Below are 20,051 nucleotides of genomic sequence, written 5' to 3' on the forward strand. Positions count from 1 at the left end.
TGTATGTATTTGCGGATGCTATCGCTACGTCAGATGTGCTTGCATTCAAAGAAAATTGTAAGTTATATGGGGGAGGGTTGATTCGTGCCTCTGTCGGCTGGCATTGCTCTGCTCCATTCTGAAAGCCTTTCGATTTCCCCTGGGTGACACCTGACTACTATGGAAATAGAGTTGTTTGTGGATAATAGGCCTTGCTGAATCTTCTTCGGAATTTTGAGAATCCTTCTCAAAATTCTACCCTAGTTTCTTAACTGATTATTGACCGTCTGACACATGCGATGGCATTGGCCGAGCTTGCTCCGGAATTTTGAGGGTCCTCCTCAAAATTCTGCCCCAGTTTCTGACCTTGGGGGGAAACGAAAATTTTATTATGATATGACCGAACCCATAAGGCTGCCTACGTATCCCCTCTTAAATGGGAATCAGTCAAGCATAGTTCAATTACATCAAATGAGGAAATGTAAAATATTTAAGCATATATCTCTTGACTGCGTCTGAATTGATCGGTATTGGCCAAACTTCTCCGTCCATTTTTGCAAGTATGAGTGCTCCTCCTATTAGTACTTTGTGAACCATGTATGGACCTTGCCAGTTGGGAGAAAATTTCCCTTTGGCTTCATCTTAATGTGGGAAGATCTTCTTTAGCACCAACTGACCTGGTGCAAACTCTCTCGGTTTGACAGTTTTGTTGAAAGCTCTAGACATTCTGTTCTGATAAAGTTGGTCGTGACATACTGCGTTCATCCTCTTTCTGTCGATAAGGGCCAATTGTTCATAGCGACTCTTTATCCACTCTGCATCACTGAGTTCAGCTTCTTGTATGATTCTTAAAGAAGGAATCTCCACCTCGGCTAGGATGACAACCTCGGTGGCATAAACCAACAAGTAGGGAGTCGCCCCGGTTGATGTGCAAACCGTAGTGCGGTATCCCAATAAAGCAAAAGGTAACTTCTCATGCCATTGTTTGTGGTTTTCTACCATTTTCCTCAGTATCTTCTTGATGTTTTTGTTGGCGGCTTCTACGGCTCCATTCATTTGAGGTCTATAAGCTGTGGAATTCTTGTGATTGATTTTGAAAGCTTCACACATAGTTTTCATTAGATCATTGTTGAGATTTGCGGAATTATCAGTAATAATGAACTCTGGAACTCCAAATCGGCAAACAATACGATCCTTGACAAAATCTCCGACGACTTTCTTGGTTATAGCTTTGTAAGATGCAGCCTCTACCCATTTTGTGAAGTAATCAATGGCTACCAGAATGAACCTATGTCCGTTTGAAGCAGTGGGCTCAATTGGACCAATAACATCCATTCCCCAGGCGGCGAATGGCCAAGGTGAGCTTGTTGCATTAAGCTCGTTCGGCAACACTTTTATCATATCGGCATGCACTTGACATTGAAAGCATTTGCGGACATACTGGATGCAATCCGTCTCCATGGTCATTCAAAAATAACCTGCCCTGAGTATCTTTTTAGCCAAGACAAAACCATTCATGCATGGGCCACAGTTCCCAGCACGCACGTGCTCAAGTAGCTTAGAAGCTTCCTTTGCGTCAACACATCTTAATAAACCCAGATCAGGAGTTCTTCTCTATAAGTTCCCTCCGCTATGGAAGAAGTGATTGGACAATCTCCGAAGTGTGCGTTTCTAAGTGTGATTTGCATGCTCCGGGTATTCTCCTTTTGATAAGTACTCTTTGATGTCATGGAACCAAGGCTTTCCATCTGTTTCTTCCTCGACATTAGCACAATATACTGGCTGATTATGAATCCTCACCGGGATGGGATTAATGTATTTCTTATTTGGATGTTGTATCATAGATGACAAGGTAGCCAATGCGTCAACAAACTCATTATGAATTCTGGGCACATGTCGGAATTCTTTCTTCGTGAACCTCTTTCTCAATTCTTGCACATGGTGCAGATATGACAATATCTTGGAATTCTTGGTGGCCCACTCTCCATGCACCTGGTGCACGAGCAAATCTGAATCACCGATCACTAGCAACTCCTGAATGTTCATGTCAACTGCCATGTTGAGTCCTAGTATGCAGGTTTCATACTCTGCCATGTTGTTGGTGCAGGGAAATCTGAGTTTCGCAGATACCGTATAATGCTGACCCATTTCTGATACCAAACCTGCTCCAATACCCACTCCTTTGAAATTTGTAGCCCCATCAAAGAGCATCCTCAATCTATCATATGCTCCGGTAATGTCTTCTCCTATGAATGATACTTCTTTATCAGGAAAATACGTTTTCAAAGGTACGTATTTTCCTCCCACTGGATTTTCAGCAAGATGATCTGCCAATGCTTGTCCTTTGACTGCCTTTTGAGTTGCTAGACGATATCGAACTTACTTAGTAGTATTTGCCATTTAGCCAACTTCTCAGTAGGCATGGGCTTCTGAAATATGTAATTCAGAGGGTCCATCCTAGATATGAGGTATGTAGTGTAGGCACAAAAGTAATGCCTCAATTTCTGGGTTGTCCGGGTCAAAGCACAGCAAGTGCATTCAAGTAGAGAATACCGTGCTTCATAAGGTGTGAACTTCTTACTCATGTAATATATGGCTTGCTCCTTTCTTCCGGTCTTGTCATGTCGTCACAAAACACATCCGAAGGCTCCATCTAATACAGATAGATAGAGTAGCTAAGGTCATCCTGGTTCTGGTGGGACCCGAACTGGTGGTGTGGACAGGTACTCCTTGATCTTATCAAAAGCTTTCTGACAATCCTCTGTCCAGCTTGTTTCGTCATCCTTCCTCAGCATCTTCAAGATGGGTTCACATATGACTTGGACTGTGCTATGAAGCGACTGATATAGTTGAGACTTCCTAGGAAGCTCATCACATCCTTTTTACTCTTTGGTGGTGGTAACTCCTGAATAGCTTTGACTTTAGACGGATCCAGTTCGATCCCTCGACGACTGACGATGAATCCCAGTAACTTTCCCGTGGGAACCCCAAATTCACACTTTGCGGAGTTCAATTTCAAATTGTGCCTCCTTAGCCTGTCAAAGAACTTTCTCAGATCTGCTATGTGATCTGCGGCCTTCTTGGATTTGATAATGACATCGTCCGCATACACCTCTATTTTTTTTTGTATCATATCATGGAAGATGGGTGGCATGGCTCTCGTGTAAGTGGCCCCAGTATTCTTCAGACTGAATGGCATCATCTTGTAACACTATACACCCTACGGTGTGATGAAAGCTGTCTTCTCTGCATCTTCTTCATCCATCCAAATCTGGTGATAACCCGCGAAGCAATGTACAAAGGATTGGAGTTCATGCTTGGCGCAGTTATTGATCAGGATATGTATATTCGGTAGCGGGAAGTCGTCCTTGGGACTTGCTCTGTTTATATCCCGATAGTCAACACATACTCTTACCTTCCCGTCCTTCTTCGGAACTGGCACAATGTTAGCTAACTAGGTTGGATATTCAACCACCCAGAGAACTTTGGCTTTGATCTGCTTGGTAACTTCCTCCTTGATTTTCAGGCTCATGTCTGGTTTGAACTTTCTGAGTTTCTGTTTTACTGGCGGACACATGGGATTAGTAGGCAACTTGTGAGCCACTATGGAAGTGCTCAAACTGGTCATGTCATCATATGACCATGCGAAAATGTCCTCATACTCTTTTAGGAAACAAATGTACTCTTCCTTCTCTGTTGTTGACAAGTGAATGCTGATGCGGGTCTCCTTGATGGTCTCGACGTCTCCCAAATTTACTACTTCGGTCTCGTCCAGATTGGACTTAGGCTTATTCTCAAAATTTTCAACCTTCCTGACAATTTCCTCGGGTATCTCATCCTCTTCCTCTAAATCACTATTCTCATGTTGCGTTGCCTCATTACATTTCACAGTCAATGGTTCATTAGAAAAAGTAATAATAATGCTGTAGAAAGGAAAAATGTAAAGATAGTAGTGAATAAAGAGCAAATGCATTTAAGTAAAACTTGAAAAATTGTCCAGACAAAGTACGGCTCGATGAATCGAGCATTCATTTTGAAACAAGTAAAACTTAAAACAAAATTATGGGAAATCTTAAATGCCTAGAATGGCTTATAGAAGTAAATTCTGCCAAGCTACCCAGGGACTCGGCGGACTCGGGAAGGTGTGGCGGTCCAGTTTCTGGGAACAACTCCCTTCTCCACAGTCTGAATAGTGAGGCCTTCTTCCTCCTCCTCCTCAATTATGGCACCGCAGTCCATGTCCTCATCCTCCAAGAACATATTTCTTCAACCCAGCTAGTGCTTCTTCTTCTGCAGTCCCCCATATTGTGTCAGCCCTATGAAAAGCTTGTTCCAAACGTGGTACTGGTGCTCAAAAGGGTAATACAGTCCACAACATGGAGGTGACCAATCATTGTACTCTTGCCATGTATACTGGTATCCGAGCCCAAAGGTGGTACCATGATTTTTTAGTTGTATTGGTTTGGTGATACCTTGGAGGTTCTTTCCCAACCCTTTGCCGGGTTCATATCTAGACCATGCTAGTATGCTTTCTATTTTGTTACTCCGCCACTTATCCTTCTCGACGGCATTGACCCGTTCAATCTGATGATAGGTTTCCCCTTCTAGCCTCCTTCTTTGTCCAATGGCTGGGATGGTTTGACTAGTATAAATGGGGTTACTTCCATCTCCGTAAATGATTACCTTCTGGAGGTTCCATTCAAACTTCACGGCTTGATTTAGTGTGGAAGGCACGGCTCCAGTGGCATGGATCCATGGCCGGTCCAATAGAAGATTATATGAGGCTGGTATGTCAAGCACCTGAAATTCAACGTCGAACCAAGTTGTCCCCATCTGCAAGCAAAGGTTGATTTCCCCAATCGTGGCCCTCTGGGACCCATCGAAAGCCTCCACATTCATCCTTCCTACCTGTATCTCATGGAAACCTTTGTCCAACCTTTCCAGAGTGTCTAATGGAAAAATATTTATGCTCGAACCTCCATCAACCAAGACCCTGCCAATGAACTTGTCTTCAAATTGCACCATAATATGCAATGCTCAATTGTGATTCAGTACCTCGGATGGTAGCTCATCTTCGTGGAAGATGATCTTATGACTTTCTAGTACTTGCCCAACCATGATGGCCATTTCTCCGTCCGTGATGTTATTGGGTACATAATCCTCGCTCAACACTTTCATTAAGGCATTCTTGTGTGCCTTTGAAATCTGCAATAGTGACAGGATATATATCTGAGTAGGGACTTTGTTCAGATGGTCAACAACAGAGTACTCCTTCGACTGTACTTTCCTCCACAGGTCATCTGGCCCGGTCTCAATGATAAGCTGCCTAATAATGGCCTCCTTACTTGAACCTCCTAGGTGTTCAGGTGTATAAACTCTTCCGGTTCTAGTCATTCCTTGTGCAGCGTCAGATTCCTCTACCTTGGCCTTACCTTTCCGTCGAGCTTTGGCAACATAATCCCAGAGTATTGCTTTTGAGTTGAATGGGGTGTGGTTGATACTATCACAATGAAAAGTGTGACCACTTCTACTTGAAATGGAGCGGGGGGTGGCTACGGGTGGAGCCACTTCCACCTCGAATGGAACTGATGCAGTTACCTCAACCTCGATTGGTGCCTGAGTCTGAACCACAATAGGAGTAAGTGTGATTGCAATCTTAAAGTCATCGCCTTCTCGAATAAGCCTGATCGACCCCTCAAGGTCTCATTCTTCATTTGTCTCTATCACATGTACACCATCACCTCTGTGATTAGGGAGGGGATTGTTGCGGACATTAGGTGCGGCTTCATTTGCTTGTATGACCTTGTTGTCAATTAGCGTCTGGATCTTATCCTTCAATGTTCGTCACTCAGCAGTGTTTCATACCGGAATGGTATGCACAAGTCTTGTTCGGATTGACCTATTGGGATGGATTTTCTAATGCCACAGTAGGAACAGGAGTGACGTAACCTGTGGCTTTCAATCTTTCATATAGTTGGTCTATGGGCTCAGCAATGGCGGTGTATTGTCTGGGTGTCTTGCGGTCGAAGTTAGGTCTTCGTCTTGGATAATTTTGGCATGCTGGTGGTGATTGGAAGTGGGATGGTTGGGTGTTATAGGTTTGATGGACAGTGGCTAGTTGGGAATATCTGGGAGATGAAGGTTGATATGTGGGCGGTGATGCTGGGTATATGGGTGGAGGTGTCTGATAGGTATGTGGAGATTTTGGGCCCTGGGCCACCATTACCGCCCCAACATCTCTCTTCTTCAATATGCCACCTGATTGTAGTGCCTTATTCGTGGCTTGCAGTGCCTCTAAGTTTGTCACCATCCCACTCTTGATTCCTTCTTTGATTTTTTCTCCAAGTTTGATGATGTCAGAGAATTTGTGATAACAATCTCTCATAATATTGTGGATCCTGTGCCCTGGCGAAGAATTTATTCATCTGTTCTTCGTCCAAAGAGGGCCTGACCTTGGTCGCTTCCGACCTCCAACGAGTAGCGTATTCATGTAAAGTCTCAGTAGGTTTCTTCTTAAGATTCTGAATGTAGAAAACATCCAGTGCATTTTTTTTGTTGAACCTGAACCGGTCCATGAAATCCGATTCCATTCTTACCCAATTGGACCATTTCATGGGATTTTGGCTAATATACCAAGACAAAGTATCCCCAGTAAGACTCCTTATAAAGAGCTTCATCCGGATCTTTTCATCTTTCCCGACCCCGACAAGCTTGTCATAATAGGTCCTTAGATGAACCCTAGGATCACCTGTGCCATCGAACATTTCGAACTTGGGAGGTTTGTATCCCTCTGGTAGTTCGACATCCGGCTGTATGCACAAATCTTCATAGTTCAAACCTTCTATTCCTCTGTCGCCTTCAACACCTTGAGCTCGGCTTGTTAACTTCTTGAGTTATTCAGCCATGTTTTTAATGAGCAGGTCCTTCTCGGAGGATTTTGGTGTATATGAGATTGGTTGGGTATAGTGAGGTACAGTTTCCACATGTATAGGGTTGCTTTGATGGGTGCCAGGGATTTGAGTGTAATGATGGTCATTGGTGGAGTTTTGGGGATCGGGAATGGGTTGTGCTGTGTTTTGGGGAGTGTGGTAAGTGGTGGTTGGTGGGTACTGAATTGGTTGATGGTGATGTTGTGGTGGAATTGGTATTGGCAGTGGATTGATATTTTGGGGTGGAGTTGTGTATTTATTTGGCGCGGGAGGATTTTGGTTTTGTATGTTCTGGGGAGGTGCTGGGTTCTTAGTGTTCTGTTAGTTGATGTCAGGGACATTCAGAGTGAGTGACAAGTTTCCAGTTGCGAACCTGCTCAAGTTCTCCTTGCAGTTCCGGTATCTTTTGTTCCAGTCTCAAAACCAGATCATTCAAGGTCAGAGACCTTTTGTGTTACTTGGAGGAGGAGGAGGTGGAGGCCTCTAGATCTGGTATGATACGCTGATGAGGCCAGTATGAGTGAACCAACCTAGGGGGATGGGAATAATCAAAAAAATAAGGAAAAACAAAAAGGTAAAAAGTTAGTGGGCATCCTGAAATGCTTGCAGTATTTAAACACATATTGCAGAAATGTAAATTCGCGTCTTAATTTGGGAACCTCATTGTGCCCGAGGTAGGCCTAGCGACAAATAGATTTGGAGAACTTTAAATGCCAATAAATGCTTCATTTCATAATATAAAAATAGACGAATCCCAAAACGACACTAAGATAATAATAAAATAAGTCACTACTAGCACTTGGCCTTATTACATTTTTAGGAAAAAGCAAATAAATATAGCCTATTTGGTCCCAGAAGGACCTTCCCCAGATTCGATCTTCCGGACTCTATCATATAGATCCCCCAACTCGCGCAACCCCAGTAGCAAGTAGGCTCTGGCCAGATGTCCTCCTTCAGCTCCTTCAGCATTCTGGCAATTTTCAATTCTCTTTATGACTTTACCTTCCAGCTCCCCTATTCCTCGCTCCAAATATTCCAGTTTCCTATTGGAAGTGACTGCCATTTCTTTCCATTCCTCGATCAACCTCACATTTCTCTCATGTATTTCCCGATGCTCATTCTCAGAGTCGTGGACCGTTTTGTACAGCATGTTGTATTTGACTTGAAATTCAACTTCTTCATCTATTATTCTGTTCCCTTGACCGGCCCATGGTGTCACCATTCCTTTCAGATTGTCATCTAACCATGCCGGGTAGAGAGGCTTGCACCCTACATGATACCTGTATGGCTCAATGGTGTTCTTCTCCACAATGATTTTGTAGTGCCACATTTACTGAGCATGGCACTTGTAAGGGACGTCATCGTCTTGAAAGTCTGTCCTAAAATGACTCATCTTGACAACTCTTGGTACAACCTGTTACCTACCTGTTTGTCTCATAACTCGGATAGGGACATATGGGTATATCCCTCTCAACCCGATCAGCACCAAGTGCGGAGCATCCCTGGATCTGATAATAAATTCGTCTGTTGGAAACCATTCAAACATCCATTGCACCTGTTCCTCGGTTAGATTGTCGAAGAAATCTGCCCATTCTTTGGCACTTTCTGGCTGAGCAAATCTGTCTGGAATGTAAGTCATCTGCTTGGGGTGATGGAAAGCAATATGGTCGTTCCAAGCCCTTCGCAGAAATTCTTGGCGATAGCGACCCTTTTGGAAATGCTCCAACAACCATAACTACAGCAACAAGTTACAACCCTCGAAATGCTTGACCCCTCTTTGACAGTGCTCCAAACCCATGTAGACGTCGGCTATGATCATGGGGACTATGGTATATGTCTGTCCATTAATCCCTTCCATTAAAGCCTTGGCGACCATGGCCAACCTAGTGTGGATTCTTCCCTTTTTCATTGGGAACACTATCAGGACTAAGACGCATATGATGAATACAAACACTCTGCGGTGAATGAGACCTAGAGAAGTGAGAGATCTCATCATGGTAGGTACGGAAAGACTTGCTATGGCCATACCTCTCATACAGGTATTCGAAAGGTATGTAAGACTCCTTCAAGCACACTAGGTCGACATTCTTATTCAGCCCCATTATCTTTAAAAATCCCCTGCCAGTACAGTTTTCTGGTACCAATAACCCGGGACTATCCCAAGTCAACCCCGCAAGCCCTCCAATTTCTTCTAGGAGTGGTGTCATTTCTATGTTGCTAAAACGAAACACAGCCCTTTCACTATCCCAGAATAAAGTGGCAACCTCGATCAATTTATTGTTTGGCTCAATATCTAGCAAGGAAGGCAGGTTACCCAGGTACTTTCTCACATGTTTCTTGTAAGTTGTAAATTTATCACATGTTTCACATGTTTCTGGGCACCTGGTGCCTCATTTTCTGCAAAACAAAAGGGTTAGGCCTTACCCCCACCAGACTTGACTATTTATACATTTTTGATCGATATATCGGCATTTAGTTCGCCAAATTAATGCACAGAACATGATTGTGTCCGTTGGGATTATGGAAAACCCGATGGACTTTTGGATAAGGCTTATCTTAAAGGATCATTACGTGGGCAACATATTGATCTAACTAGGTTTTACCATGATGCATGCACAATTTTAACCAGAGAAAGGTTTCTACAGGGTTTTAGACCGGTACCCTCAAGTGAACAACTCGAGGGGAAGGCACGGAACCATCGACTGCACTGCTAATCGACTGGTTTTACCGCAAATAAGCCTTTCCGAATTTAAGGGTAGTAAATAGGAGAGTGCAACCACTCATTAAAGCGTTGTTATAGAATTTGATATGCACGAGTGGAATATGATGTGGAGCTTGATTTATGCAACATTTAATAACATGTAGTCAAGTATTTGCAAGTAGGGAAAAATAAATACAGTATTTAAATAATTGAAAGACAGTTACAGGAAAAAGAAAACAAAGAGACAAATCAGTTTCAGGGATAAAGAATCATAAATGCTTAAAAGAAAATAGGTGGTTAAATTTAATTAAGAGAGAAGGGTACGGGATAAAGTATACTTGTACTAATTCATAAAAAGAAAAGTTCATTATGGTAAGAGCATAAAAAGTATCCCCAGCAGAGTCATCATGCTGTCGCGCCCCCTTTTTCCCTCCGCGGAGAGAAGTCCGGGTTCCGACGTTCATGGGGGTAATAACTCGTTTCCTTTTTGGGAATTGGGTATTTGAAGAGTCACCCCCTAACGAATTATGGTGCGTTAGGGCACCTAGAGCGATTAACTCTTGGAATAGTTTGCATTACCAGAGATTTAGGGTAAGGGCTCGAAATAACCTTGAGGGGAAGGTGTTAGGCACCCCTCACTGTCCACAACGGTGGGTCCCGGCCAAACTTAACTTATGAATTAGTCCATTAACAAATAAATAGTTTTTAAACACATAATTGCAAATAAGAGCCAGTTGGATATTGTATGACTCAGATAATAAACAAAAGATTTGAACAAGTTGTATACATATAAAACAAAGTTTTAACCAGAAGGGATTTGGGAAAGGAGGGGTCCTAGGTTGGTTAGCCTACAGGATCACCCCACACAATGTCCGGTAAACACTCCTCAATGAGGGGCTACACGTGACATTAGCGCGTAGTCATCATATCTCATATCTACCCTTCCCACCCCGTGGTCATAGCCTAAAGCATTCTAGTAACCTTGACAATACCTATGCATGCACTACCCATTTCTTCCTTGTGGCCCTGGAGGTATTTTAGGACCTCTAAATCTGGGCAGTTCTAGACGACCACTAAGGTGGTTAAAAAGGAGAAAATTCTAGGAGACAGGCAAGAACACATAGGACTTAACAGCTAAACACAAAAAGAGACAGTTAAAAGGCCCAGGTTTACCTCCACAAGTAATACACATAGGCAGCACGTCTCAAACATAAACAAGATCAATTTTTTTTGTTTAGAGAAAAGGCCTAAACTGGACGTCTAAGTGGATGTTAATGCACAGAAACATGCAACCTTGTTTTTATAAACTCGACAGTAAGGCCCTAATCAGTTTTGCCTACTGATTTTAACCTGTTAAATCTGAACAACTTCAAGTAGTAGAAATACAGTTTCAGAGTTGTAGAATTTAAACTCTCCCTATAGGCTTGCGTAAACGCAAAATAGTGATGCCTAAAAGTAGGATAACTACGTTGATATAATAAAACAATGAGACAAACTCTTGAATTCCTATAGTCATGCTTTCTAATAGTAAATTAGAGCAGTATTTGAAAGAATTCATATCAGGAAAAACAAACCATTGATTAGACCAACTTCGCAGTAAACTAATCATGAACTGGATTGACTTTTTAAAACTAAACTGATTTTTAGATCTATAGGCAGAATTTCTGATGTTGTTTCCTATGAGCATGATATCTAGTTATTTAGAAACTTATAGGCATGATTTCTAGTGGAAATAAATGTAAACAACCACTGGAACAGAAACTTGAACTTGATCACATCCTTAACTATGATATTTATTTGTGAAGTTTGCTTGGTGAGGCAAACATAACAAATATATGAAATTCTATAGGCATGTTTTCTAACATGGTAGGGAAGACAGCAAATATGAGATCCTATAGGCATGGTTTCTACCCATATTACCCCACAAATATGTAACTACCTACCCCTTTTTACTAATCACCCCAATATTCGTTTACAAATTATTACAAACCAGATGAATGAATTACATAGATAAAGAAAAAGAAGAAGTTACACTATAGGGAGCCTGAAGCAGGCCCAAGTGATTTCCCAAACCTCCAATAGCCTCAAATGCCAATTTCATAGACAATATCATTGTCTAGGTACGTTAGAGTTCCCTAAGGATCTCAAGGATCCCGGGCAGTGCTTACACCTAGACTTTGTAACCAAATTGAGTAAGTGCTGTGTGGGAGGGCCAGCCTCAGTGTGCCAAAGTTTAGAGGGATCTCAAGAGGATCCCAAGGCAGTACACACACTGGAGGGGGTAGAACCTAGGGACTTAAGAGTAGAGTGAGAGTGCTTGACACAACTTGAAAGGGTTTCAGTAGGAAAACGGTTTAAAAAAGAGACTTAAGTTGAAATAACTTTGCAAGCAAGAGAGTTGTTGGGTAAACACCTTTTGAAAACAGTGGTGTAATTAAACAAATAGCGGGTCAGTCAAACAAGTTCACCAATACTCAAATAACAGTCCTTCATACAGGTGAATGGAAATTGGGGACACATAGAGTACATAATATCAGGAGCATCGCAGTTCTTGTGGGGTTTAAGAGATTAGGAGATAGCTATTGGTACCAATACAATAGGAGTTTCAGAAACAATCATAGAATCAGCCATTTAAAGTGACAGATCAGCTTGCATATCAAAACTGGATAACAAGTAGACAAGCATTTAAAGCAGGGTAGAGTCATGTTGAGACAGACTATTAGGGGAGAGGGTAGAACATGTTCTGAAAAGCCCTAAGAAGGTTAGACTAACATGCTATATGAAGCGGTAATGTAAACATGTCAATTGCATGTTGAACAACAGGACCGTAGATAGAAACAAATTAGAAACATGATAAACTGAAGTAGTAAAAGAAACATATTGGTTTTAAGACTTGAATTGAAATCAGAACATACCAGTAGAGAAACAGTAAACACAAAGTGAGGAATAGGAAAGCACAATAGTTAGCCTTGGCTTGCAGCCGGATAACTCAGACTAATAGCAAGTAACCAAAGAGAGAGAGCAGAAAAGTCTTGAGTGTGAGAGAGCTTTTGAACCAATGTATTCGTGTCTTGTGTTAGTGAAAGATTAGGGTATTTATAGTTTGAAAATAGGCAGAAAATAAGTCAAGAATCAAGGTTTAGCAATAATTATGGAACCATGTACTAATTAGAATCAAATCAATGCAAGTATCCCCTTAATGAAGGGGTAATTAGCCAACGGTAAAGAGCAGGACATGTTTGAGGAAAGAAAATCAAGTATGGCAGTAGGTACAAAATAGACAATTACGGGTAAATACACAAGGATTCAATTATGGAAAAAGTTGGTGAAGAATCAGTAAAATACTCGGTTAACCAAATAAGGTAAGAAAACAAAATAAGGTTGCAAAAATATGGAAATAATTGAGAATCAGTATATAGCAAATCAGTGAGTCAAGGACTCGAAATAATATCGATTTAAGGAGAATAACATAAGTTCCCATGAATGAGAAAATATGACAAATTTAAACATGAAGAATCGAAGGTCTAAGGGAAAGTTATCAAATCAAGCCAAGAAACAGGGAACTCAGAATCAATCAAAGAGAGAGTCATGAGTCAATGTTTCAGCATATAAATAGAGTAAGATAAGAATAACCAGAGGTCGACACATAGCTCTAGCAAACATGAAGGTTAAATAGCACTGATAGAAATAGGCAAGTCTTGAATAGCCAAGATGAACACAAGCACATAGAGTTGATGTAAGTTAGGCTAAGAAATACGGTAGAAACATATTCGAGGCTAGATAGCCACAGAAACTCAAACGAGAACCGGTCAGTCAGAAAAACCAAATGAAGAACCCTAGAATTAGGGATTTCAACATAGATAAGTTGAAGATGTAGTAAAATCATAGAATCAGTCAAACTATGCGAGAAATAGAAGTTTAAACACAAAGAATTAGTTAAACAAGGTTTTTAAAAGGAAGTTCCGAAAACCCTAGTTTTAGAAGGAGGTGAAAAACACTTAAAATCAACGATCCTTGTAAAGAATCTCAAGGACATTGTAAAATATTAAAGAAACAAACTCAAATCGTCCTAGATTTGTACAGATCTAGGAGGTATAGAAAAGAAACTAGGGTTCCGAGAGAAATCCACATAGAGATGAAGAAACCTGCTTAGAAACCCAAGGATCGTAGCAAATACAACATGATTTTGCTTGAAATCACACTGGAGTAGCCAAGAACAGACAAGTGACGAACCCTAGATAAAAGTCGGCGTGGCCCTGGGTCCTTGAAGACCTTAGAGAAGGCAAGCATGGCATGAGAGAAGCCATTGGAGGCGTAGGAGACGATGAGATGTCACCGGAGATGATCGGAGATGACCGGCGATGGGAGGTCGGCTGTTGAAGGGCTAGGATTAGGTTGAGAGTGTATTGAGAGTAGAGAGGATTTTACGGTGGTGGTATGTGGAAAATGATTAGGGTTAGGGGTCTAAAAAAGAAAGGAATGAACGAGGGTCGTTATCAACTGCCAGGATCTGATGGGTTTTGGGTCGGGTAATTGCATTTAGGGCCTGGGTCGGGTAATTTGGCTTGTAATTGGGCTAGGTATTAGGTTTAATTGAGGCTATAATTGAAATCCAATTTGGCTAAGTTTTAAATAGCCAATTTAACCCTATATAATTTATAATAAAATAATAAATAATTTCTAAAAAATAATTTCGTGTACTAAAATGATTTAAGATAGATATATAACATTTTAAAATTATAGAAAATCGTTTTGTGCATATAAAACGTAATTGTACACTAATAAGGCTAATATTGCAATTATATGCAAATTGGCTTTAAAAATATAAATGCAATTATAAAAAATGCACAAAAAATATTTAAGCAATACATTGGCATAAATATAGGATTTAGATGATTAAATTATCACTACAATAATTTGAAGGATAATTATTGGAAATTTTATAAGTGAAAAAGGAAGAAATAAATCAATTTAAAACCTTTTAAAATTAAAGAAAAATTATAAAGACCTTGTGCATGCTTATATATGCCTATGTATGCTATTTTTAAAGTATATATGCATATTAAAAATATATAGGGAAAAATTGGATATCAACACTAGGAAATGTGTCTCCTAGGGATGAAACTAGAATGACTCAAACAAGGAAGTACGTCTCCTAGGGATGAAACTTGAATGAGCCAAACTAGAAAGTGTGTCTCCTTGTGGTGAAACTTCAATGACTCAAACTAGGAAGTGCGTCTCCTAAGAACTTAAATGACCCAAACTAGGAAGTGCGTCTCCTAGGGGTAAAATCTCAATTTAGGAAGTGCGTCTCCTAAACAGTGTAACTTGAATAACCTAGACTAGGAAGTGCGTCTCCTAGGGGTAAAATCTCAATTTAGGAAGTGCGTCTCCTAAACAGTGTAGCTTGAATAACCTAGACTAGGAAGTGCGTCTCCTAGGGGTAAAATCTTAATTTAGGAAGTGCGTCTCCTAAAACGAAAATATAACTTGAAAGACCCAAACTAGGAAGTGCGTCTCCAAAGGGTGAAACTTCAATGACTCAAACATAGGAAGTGTGTCTCCTAGGAATGAACTTAAATGACCCAAACAAGGAAGTGCACCTCCTAGGGGTAAAATCTCAATTTAAGTTGCGTCTCCTAAAACAAAATATAACCTGAAAGACCTAGACTAGGAAGTGCATCTACTAGGGGTAAAATCTTAATTTAGGAAGTACGGCTCCTAAAACAAAAATATAACTTGAAAGGCCCAGACTAGGAAGTGCGTCTCCTAGGGGTAAAATCTCAATTTAGGAAGTGCATTTCCCAAAACAAAATATAACCTGAAAGACCCAGACTAGGAAGTGTGTCTCCTAGGGGTGAAACTTCAATAACTCAAACTAGGAAGTGCGTCTCCTAGGAATGACCTTATATGACCCAAAACTAGGAAGTGCGTCTCCTAGGGGTAAAATTTCAATTTAGGAAGTGCCCCTCCTAAAACAAAAATATAACTTGAAAGACCTAGACTAGGAAGTGTGTCTCCTACGGGTGAAAGTTGAATGAACAAAACTAGGAAGTGCGTCTTAGGGATAAAACTCAATTTAGGAAGTGCATCTCGTAAAACAAAAATATAACTTGAAAGACCCAGAAAGGGAAGTGCGTCTCCTAGGGGTGAAACTTCAATGACTCAAACTAGGAAGTGCGTCTCCTCTGGGTAAAATCTTAATTTAGGAAGTACGTCTCCTAAATAGTGTAACATGAAAAACCTAGACTAGGAAGTGCGTCTCCTAGGGATGAACCTTCAATGACTCAAACTAGGAAGTGCGTCTCCTAGGAATGAACTTAGATGGCCACAAACTAGGAAGTGCGTCTCCTAGAGGTAAAATCTTAATTTAGGAAGTCCATCTCCTAAAACGAAAATATAACTTGAAAGACCCAAACTAGGAAGTGCGTCTCCTAGGGGTGAAACTTTAATGACTCAAACTAGGAAGTGTGTCTCCTAGGAATGAACTTAAATGACCCAAACTAGGAAGTGCGTCTCCTAGCGGTAAAATCTCAATTTAGGAAGTGCGTCTCCTAAAACAAAATATAACCTGAAAGACCCAGACTAGGAAGTCTGTCTCCTAGGGGTGAAACTTTAATGACTCAAATTAGGGAGTGCATCTCCTAGGAATGACCTTAAATGACCCAAAACTAGGAAATGCGTCTCCTAGGGGTAAAATTTCAATTTAGGAAGTGCATCTCCTAAACAAAAATATAACTTGAAAGACCCAGACTAGGAAGTGCTTCTCCTAGGGGTAAAATTTCAATTTAGGAAGTGCATCTCCTAAAACAAAAATATAACTTGAAAGATCCAGACTAGGAAGTGCGTCTCCTACATGTGAAACTTGAAAGATCCAGACTAGGAAGTGCGTCTCCTAGGGAAAAACTCAATTTAGGAAGTGCGTCTCCTAAAACAAAAATATAACTTGAAAGACCAAGACGAGGAAGTGTGTCTCTTAGGGGTGAAACTTCAATGACTCAAACTAGGAAGTGCGTTTCCTAAAAAAATATAACCTAAAAGACCCAGACTAGGAAGTGCATCTCCTAGGGGTGAAAGTTCAATGACTCAAACCAGGAAGTGTGTCTCCTAGGAATGAATTTAAATGACCAAAGCTAGGAAGTGCGTCTCCTAGGGGTGAAATCTCAATTTAGGAAGTGCGTCTCCGAATACAAAATATAATCTTAAAGACCCAGACTAGGAAGTGCGTCTCCTAGGGGTGAAATCTCAATTTAGGAAGTGTGTATCCTGAATCAAAAGTATAACCTGAAAGACCCAGACTAGGAAGTGTGTCTCCTAGGGGTGATGTGTGATATTCTCAATAGCCTTTTGCGTAAGCAGAATTGGGGCTTTACACCTGAAAAATTCAAGCTTTAATATGAACATAGCCTTCATCCCTGTTTCAGACAAAGAAAACTTGTGAGTTTAAAACATGGTGGTTAGTTTGTGGCCTTGATTACGAGAGCGATTTCTCTTGCACTTGTCACGATCAACTCGGATTTTAACTTGGAAGACATTGCTTGTTATCAGCCGACCGCTTTTCTGGACAACCCTTATCACCAGAAATATTCCTGATTCATTTAAGTCCAATACCTTATGCCCGATGCATTGCACTCGTGTTCTAACATTTACCAAATCCTTGCATTTTACATCAATTACAAAGAACATCTATTATCACTAACTCAGTGCACCCACTATTCTCCTGTGTCTTATGCCATTTTGACGTGCTTGCCAGACTTGGCTTTGTGTGATTAAAAAGCTGGTAGAAGATTTTGAAGTCATTTCTTACTTGTTTCGACAAAAACATACTCAAAAGGGACTCAAACAAAAAACAAGAGGAACAAAAAAAGGGAAAAAACGAGAAGAGATGGTATCTAACAAGAAAATATTTTTACCGAGGAAAAAAACAAAGTAGAAACTAGTCTGATTTGAAGGCCATCTCTACTGACCATGATATGCATTTTGGATTAAGCGGCATGATCTGTCAAGCGAGCCTATTCTTTAACTCTTGTTATGCCTCTAAGTTGTGAAACTAGGCTTCGGCGACACTATATGATCCATAATCCTTAGTCGACTTGTAGTGCCCTGGAGGGTTTTCACCATCAAGCCTTTCTCATTTTGCTCTTTTTCTCAACTCACTGTCGCCTTATGGTGCCCATGAGGGTTTTCACCGATAAGACTCTCTCATTTTATCATTTTCTCTCATTGTGCTGAGAACAAGGTATTACCCATGATACAAGAAGATCATACTTTTACCACACACTTGATTTGACATCCTCAAAGATTGGTCGTAAGTTCTTTCTTTGGACTGTAATGTGGGCTTTGGATAGGGTTCGAAAGAAAGGGTGGCATGAAGGCTCAAAATAATTTAAGATGAAAGGATTCAAAATTACAACTTTTGGAATCAGATCTTTTGGCCAAATTAAAACTTCTGCCCCAGTTTCTTGGAGTCTAGGGAATTTTTTTTTTGGATTTTTGCTTTGACAGGACCGAACCTCAGAGTAAGGTTGCCTACGTATCCTTAAAAGGAATCAGGTCAAACATAGTTCAAACACAAAGTTGGATTATTTTGTTGTTTTTCTTTTCCTTTTTTTTTTCTTTTTTTTTCCTTCCTTATTTTTCTTTTCTCTATTTTTTCTTTTCCTTTCTTTTTCTTCTTTTTCTCTTTTTCTTTTTCTTTTCTAGTTCCTAACTCTACTTTTGATTCCAAAAAGGGGTATGAAACAAAACAAATTAAGGCTCAAAAAGGGTAGCAAAAGATAAAAGTGTTTGGGTAGCAGAATAAAATTCCTTCGTCATACCTAGCTTTAAGAATGCCAAGTACAAACATGCAATCGAAGATAAACAAAGAAATCATACATAGTATCTATTGATGGCAACAATACAAACAAAAAGTGCCAATGGGCAAGACCTTTGTCCCAATGAATGACTCTTTCCGGTTCGAAGCAGACTTGACTCAACCTTCACTTGATGTGGAAGAATGCGTTTCAGCACTGACTGATTTACCTCAAACTACTTGAGAGACATTTCCTTGTTGTATGCTCTTATCAACCTCTTGATTTTCTGGACTAACTGCCTCAGTTTCACTCAGTTCAAGCTTCAGGTTATCTCAGAATGCGTGAATCTTTACTTGTTTCCTCAAATGCATCCTCTTATTATATTTAAAATTGTGTCACTGCTTCATGATTAGACTAACTTTCAAGACCATGCTGAGAATTATGCGTGTATGTTGTTTCACTAGAGTCAACATGAAAAGAACTATAATAGGAAAAGTGACCTAAACAAAATTGACTAGAACTAACAGAAAATAGGAGATTTCATTAGACAGGCGGTGAAAAGGGTTACAAAAAAACAAGAAAAATAGATATGGGTTACAACTTTGAAACAATCCTAGATAACACTAGATGAGTTATTACAATAAAACGAACTAGACAAAATAAGAAGAAGAAGGGTTTGAGCCACAAGACCATATCCAGATTACAACCCTGAAATAACCCGGACGACAAAAATGACAACAAAATAAAACACCAAAACTCCTCCCTGGCTAGCCAAGAAAGGAGTGTCTTACCAATTACCAAGCTCGACATCTTAGTCATTGAGTTCCACATCAATATTACGAGAACCTCCACAAGTCTCCATCGTGTTAACCTTAGCAAATAGCTTTTGGGTCCCTTTTGCCAACTCATTCTTAAGATCAACCTCTGGAACCAAGACTGATAGCACTAAAAACTTTGAGGTAAGTGGCCCTTCAAAGGATTCAGAAGAGTTCTCATATTCCCTTTCCACACAAATCATGCCCACCATATGCGTCTCATTATGAACGGGCAATGGACTTTGGCTAGTATCTGTTGCATTTGGATTTTGCACGGTAATGTCGCCTGCATCAATAAGCTTCTAGACTGCTCTTTTCAGATGCCAACACTTTTCTATGTTGTTCCCCGTGGCATTAGAGCAATATGCACACCTTAGAGAAAAATCAAAATTCTTTGGAAGGGGGGTCGGCATTTTTATCTGAATCAACTTCAACATGTCCAATTGCCTCAGCCTTTGGAATAGACTGGCATATGATTCTCCAATAGGAGTGAAAGACTTTTCCCTTTGCTGCTGCCTTCTCATTTTGTACTCCGGCCTTGGTTGGAACCTCTTTCGGGTAGGTGGTTGATATGCTTGTAGAGGTGGGTAAGACATTTGTAGAGGCGGTGCAGGCCGCTACGGGTTTCGTGGGTGTGGAGCATATGACAGTGCATTATGGATAGAGTACTGGGAATGTGAGGCATGACATGGGGTCGGTATTGAGGCTGAAAGCGCTTAGAAGGAATGCCCACTGGATCGTGTCATTGGTGGGGCTCAGCAACATCTTTTCTATCAATCGGAGGACTGACCCGAGTAACTTGTTCATTTCATCTAAGCCAAAACTCCCTAAA

The sequence above is a fragment of the Nicotiana sylvestris genome, chromosome 12 (assembly GCF_000393655.2).
Source record: "Nicotiana sylvestris chromosome 12, ASM39365v2, whole genome shotgun sequence".
Taxonomy (NCBI): domain Eukaryota; kingdom Viridiplantae; phylum Streptophyta; class Magnoliopsida; order Solanales; family Solanaceae; genus Nicotiana; species Nicotiana sylvestris.